The sequence below is a fragment of the Rhopalosiphum maidis genome, chromosome 3, assembly GCF_003676215.2.
Source record: "Rhopalosiphum maidis isolate BTI-1 chromosome 3, ASM367621v3, whole genome shotgun sequence".
Taxonomy (NCBI): Eukaryota; Metazoa; Arthropoda; class Insecta; order Hemiptera; family Aphididae; genus Rhopalosiphum; species Rhopalosiphum maidis.
In genome coordinates, this window is record NC_040879.1 from 60,624,798 (window position 1) to 60,630,644 (window position 5,847).

A 5,847-nucleotide genomic window follows, 5' to 3' on the forward strand; every position below is an offset into this window, starting at 1 on the left:
CGGAGGAGTACCTTGCGCTGCGTCCTGTTCAGGAGCTTCGCATTACCGGGCACATATTCCAGCGTGCGAGCCCAGCTTGGCGCCCCGTATAACAGCACCGAGTGCACGACGGACGTGAACTGTTGTCGTTTAGCCTCTCGGGGGCCACCGACGTTCGGCATGAGCCTCGCTAGACTAGCTCCAACCTGGTCCGCTTTTTGGGTGGCCTTCTCTATGTGAGCCTTGAATAGGCCTGACTTGTCGATTACTATACCCAGGTAAGTCATCTGGTCCGACAGCTCTATAGGAGTGCCGCGAACACTGATGTTGGGTAGGTCATACTTGTACCGGTTGGTGAAGAGTACTGCCTCGGTGTTTTCCGCTGCTATCTGCAGGCCCAGGTCTGAGATTACACCGGCTATTTGCTCCAGAGCCCTGTTCGCTCGTTGTTCCAGATCCCCGGTGCTCTTCGCCGCTTCCACCACCAGTGTATCGTCGGCGAAGCCGAGCAGAGAGCACCCTCCTGGAAGATCTTCCATCAGCACCGAGTTGTAGGTTATGTTCCATAGGAGGGGACCCACAACTGACCCTTGTGGTACTCCTCCAGTGATGCACACTTCAAGCTTACCTCCCGGCAGAGACTGAGACTCAATCGACCCGTACCTATTTGAAAAGTAGGAGTCGAAGATGTTTATCAGGTACCGGGGGGTCTCCCATGAGTGGAGAGCCGCCATTATATCGCTCCATTTTGCCGAGTTGAATGCGTTTTTTATGTTAATGGACACCGCCAGGCAAAAGTTTCCTCTGTTCCTCTCCGTGCATATTGTCCTGTCGAGTTCTATGACGGCATCGTTTGTTGACCGGCCACTTCTGAACCCGTACTGATTGGAAGCGAGACCACCCCGGGCCTTGACGTGTGCTTCAAGCCTCTGGGCTAGAAGGAATTCCAGGACTTTGCCCATGTCGTTTAACAGGCATAATGGGCGGTAAGATGAGGGGACCCCTTCCGGCTTGTTGCCTTTTCGTAAGAGCACTACACGGGACTTTTTCCACCGCTCGGGAAAAATTCCGCTACGGAGACAGGTGTTGAAGAAGTTCAGCAGCAGGCTGGGGTCGCACCTGTGCGTCGCCCATACGATCCTTGTGGAGATGCCATCCGGTCCAGGAGCCTTGTTTCTGCCTTTGAATCGCTCGATTGCACCGTCCATTTCCCTCGGTATGAACGGCTCCCAGTCAATCGATTGTTCTCTCTGGCCTTCTGGTCTTTGTTAGTGGTTGGGGAACAGCGTACTTATGACCGTTTTCAGCGTGTCTGGTTCCATAACAGATGTGGCCGTGGGCCCTCTGAGTTTCCGCATGACCATTTTGTATGGCTTGCCAAACGGGTCGCTGTCCACGGATTCGACGAGTTCGGTCCAGCAGGCCTTTTTGCTGCGTGCAATGGCGGTCTTCAACTGGCGTTTAGCGTCGCGGTACGCGCCGTTCGTCACTGCCAGCTCTGCTTCGGCTCGTTCGCTGTCAAACCCGACCGCGGCCTGGGTTCGTAGACGGGCGATCCGAGCAGTCATCCTTGTTTTCCTGCGTTTGATCCTGATGCACTCTGCCCGGAGGATGGAAATGTCGGCGTTCCACCAATGGACGGGGGGCTTACCGTGATTGGGGGCCCGTCGCCTGGGTATGGAGAAGTCACATGCCGAGGTGATCCTGTCCTCTAAAATTTGGGCTTCTGATTCCGTGTCGTGTATTCCTTGGCTGTCCTCCATCCATTCCGCCAAGAGCAGACCGCAGTGGAAGGAGTCCAAGTCGATGCCACCCGCTGTATTCCAGCCGACTATTTCCTTCAGAATTACTCGGGAAGACCGATCTTGGTCACTTGTTGTGTCCATGTCGAACTGCACGTAGTGATGATCACTGTAATTGAACACCTCCGTCATAACCCTCCAATTGGTAATGCGGCGCGTTAGCGTGTCGGATATTGCTGTAACGTCAATGATTGACCCCGCGCCTCTGTTAAATGTAGGGGTCGACCCTGTGTTGCAGATATCGAGTTCTAAGGACTCGAACATGGCGCTCAGCTCTGTTCCTCTTCCGTTGCTCACCCAGTCACCCCACGACGCTGATCTTGCATTGAAGTCACCAGTGACTACGACGGGGGTGCCGGGCGGCGTTGACCTCACGCTATCCTCGAGCCTATGGAGAAACCTCTCGTAGTGGTCCAGTGATCTGTTGGGGGAGGCATAGCAGCTGTATATTTGGACTCCATTTACCCGCACTACCACAAACTCGGTATCGCGTATTACGTTGCCGATAGTTATGCCACCGTCTGTTATGTATATGGCTGCCCTTTGTTGCCCACAGTCAACATACCAGCCAACTGAGGCCGGGTCTGCCCTGTATGGTTCACTCAGAAGTGCGATGTCCACCTTTTGCTCGACCATGTACTGGGCGAGCAGATCCTGGGCCACTCTGCAGTGGTTAAGGTTTCCCTGCAGTAGGCTGATCATTGTGGCTGAGGATCTACCGCAGGCCCAGATAACCCGCCATTATGCTGCCCACTTACTGCGGCCCCCGCCCTTCCCACGGTCGGCGTGAGGCTGCCGCTTGAGCTCCTCCTTCCTTGGCAGTCCCGTGCAAGGTGGGCTGTGGAGCTACAGCGGAAGCAGGCCTGGGGCTTGGCCTCGTTGCGGCATTCCGCAGCGTGGTGGCCATTCTGCTGGCACCGGAAGCATTTCGTCTGTTTCGGCTCCAGGAGTTTGACCCTACATTTGGTCCAGCCAACAACCACCGACTTGGCCTCTGCCAATGTGATAGCGTCACGGTAAGAAAGGTCAACTTTTGCGACGAGATCGCCACGACTGCCTCCGTTCCTCCTGATGGAGAGGTTACCATCAGTCGCCGTCACAGTGACCCCCGCCTTGGTGAGTCCGTTCACTACGTCCTCTGTCTCAGCCCACTCCGGGACGTTGAGTAGGAGGACGGGAGTCTTCCGTTCCGGCCTGCGGATCCTGGCAGCCTCGCGTACCTTCCGCTCTAAAGTCCCTGCCTTGTCCGTCCCCTCTACCTCGAGGAGGATGCCACCGGCTCTGGTGCGCCTTGTTGTCACCACCTTGACCCCTAAGGCAACGAGATCAATGCTCCCCGCCACTTTCTTCATCACTGCAGCCAGCGATCCGCCCTCAGCCGGGCGGTCGATCGTCACCGCTGCGGTCTTGGGGGCCCTTTGCCGCAGTAACGTAACCTTGTTGGCCAGGGGGCGTGGCTGACGGATAGGGGGCGTGGGAGGTGTGGCTCTCTTCTTCTTCCTAACCACTTCGCTCCAAGATGGCTTCTTCTGCAGCTGCACTTCTTACTCCTGCTGCTCCTTTTTTCCCTCTTGTTGCTGGTGCTGCTGCTGTTGTTGTTGGCGCTTTTTCCGCCTGCGACGTGGCTGCAGGCGCTACTGCTTACTTTCTGGGACTTGGGTCCCTGACGCCTTGTTTGGTGGCAGCGCTGGTAAAGGAGGGGCGTCTGTGTTGGTGTTGGTAGAAGCGTCCTTCGTTACCGCACCATTTCGCTTCTGTCCTACAACTTCCGAGACAACCGTCTGTGTTGTGGCACAGCGGAGAGAAGGAAGTACCCCTCGGTCTCTGGCCAGGTACGACTTAATATGCCCAGTCGCCGAGTTGAAGGCAGAGATGACATCCATCCTTCTTCCTTGGAAGCCCTTCACTACTTCCAGCAGCTCAAGGATGGCCGAGCTGACCGCTGGGCTGTGGGTCTTTTTGGACGCTATCTCGAGAAGCGAAGCGCGCTCGAACAGGCTTTTGAAGCCCGCCTCTTGAGTGGTGAGCACCGCGCCCAGCTGTTTCATGGCAGACTTTACCGGGTCTGCCGCACCGTTGTCAACTTTAACGGGTTGACGTCCGCTCACCGATTGTCCAGTTGGCGATTCTGGGATCTTTGTTTTTTGTAAATCCATACAGTTTCCACGAGTGGGCATGATAGGGTCGTCACCCCACGGCAGTGCAGCGTACCGTGGGGAAGGCTAATACTGGGGGGGGCGCCAGGTGCCCCACAGGATCCTCGTTGGCACGTGTCTACCTCCGTGCCAAGGGACCCCCTTGACGAGTTGGGGGTTAAGGGGTTTTTTCTCAGGGTTTTCCTTCTCTTAGGGCATTTGCTCTCCGCGAGCAGGCTGCCTCCGACCTTATCGGCCCCGACCAACCAAGGTAAGGGCCGACTCAGCGTTTTTTATTCACTGGCTGCCGTCCACTGGGGCTTTGCTGGTGCTAGCAGGCTACCTCCAACCTGCCACCGCCCGACCAGTCAAGGTCAGGGGTGGCTCTAACTGCTCCGACTCCAACCAGTTAAGGTCAGAGTCGGGTTTAGGGACCGCTTAGTGAGACCTAGTTAAAGGCCCGCAAGCTCCCCCACCGCGTCAAGGTGGGTCCCATGGGGGAGATATATATACCTACCTTACCTAACCACACCCAATTTAGTATTTTAAATATTTGAAATATACAAACACATAACCAGAATTCACATAGTAATCAAATTTGTATGAATACCAAAATATCATCATATGCATTTTCACTGATTAAATTGTTGTTTTTTAAATGGCTATATAATGCTTCAAATGAAGAGAACTTTTTCCTGAGTCTCCTAACGGTTAGGTATAAAGTAATTTTTTTTTCATTGTTTCATAACTTGAAGCTTGGCTATTTGAAAATGTTTTTTTAATCTTCTCGGAGTAGATACATCTGGAAATTTAATGTCACCAAGAAAAAATTCCCGCTTCCGATTTTGTTTTGGTATTTCGAAAAAAATGTAATGTAATGTATACATACATCAATATTATTTATTTGTTGAAGTACACAGATATACAGAAGCTAAGGTAAATGAAATAAGATCGGATATATGTAATAATATAATAATATCTATAATTGATACGAATAACTATAGTGTTATATGGCGTAATATAAAACAACGACTAATCGTCCTACAGGCTACTACATAGATCGAATATGCTATAGAAATATAAAATGTCTATTCAGCGTCTTCTGTACTACAGTGTAAATAATTTGCTTATAATCTACATAATACAGGGTGTATTGTTTACATTCAATATTATTATTATTATATAAATTTTATATGAAATATATGACATTTTTCTGGTGCTAAGCTTCTCAGTGAAGCAAATAGTCAATAATTTTTACCTGCAATTAATTGATCAATCAACTCTTCAAGAATTGAAAATTTCTGTTAAGATTTTCAATAGTATCTAAAAAGTAAAATAAACAAGTGTAAAATCAATCTAGATTCATAGTATTATTATTTTTTTATTAGTTATTACCTATGTGACTACTGATTCTCAGAAACAAAAATTATTGGTAGGTATTACTTTTGAAAACCATTCAAATTTGAAAAGCTAAATCTCGTTAACAAATTAACGAAGTATAATAATTAGCACATTAAAATGAATAAAAAAACGCTTGCCAAATCAGAGATTGGTATGTAAACTTTCTTGATTTTCAATTTTTAGAAATGTATTAATTGTATGCAATATATATGTATAATGTATTTTATTTTCATTTACATTTAGTGAGATAGATCTCTGAAACCAGAGAGTGAGTTTTGTTGTTTGAGATCTTGTTAGATTCACATTGGCTAGGAGAAGTGCAGCGAAGATTTTCAGAACTTTTTTTTTTATAGTTAATTCACTACAAAGCTTAAAAAAAAAAAAAAATAGAAATTTTGTGGATTGTTCACGCCGACGTTTTTGTGGATTCAAATCGTTATACCGCTTTGGTGTGATATTGGATCTCATTCATTAATATTTTATGTTAAAGCTAGCTTAATTATCCACCTACTCATTACAACTTTTATTAA

At 49.2% G+C, this 5,847-nt stretch overlaps 1 pseudogene; it reads right to left on the reverse strand.

Moving 5' to 3' along the window:
• Positions 1-2,479: 2,479 nt before the first annotated feature.
• On the reverse strand, positions 2,480-3,829 carry LOC113557607 (annotated as a pseudogene).
• Positions 3,830-5,847: the final 2,018 nt, after the last annotated feature.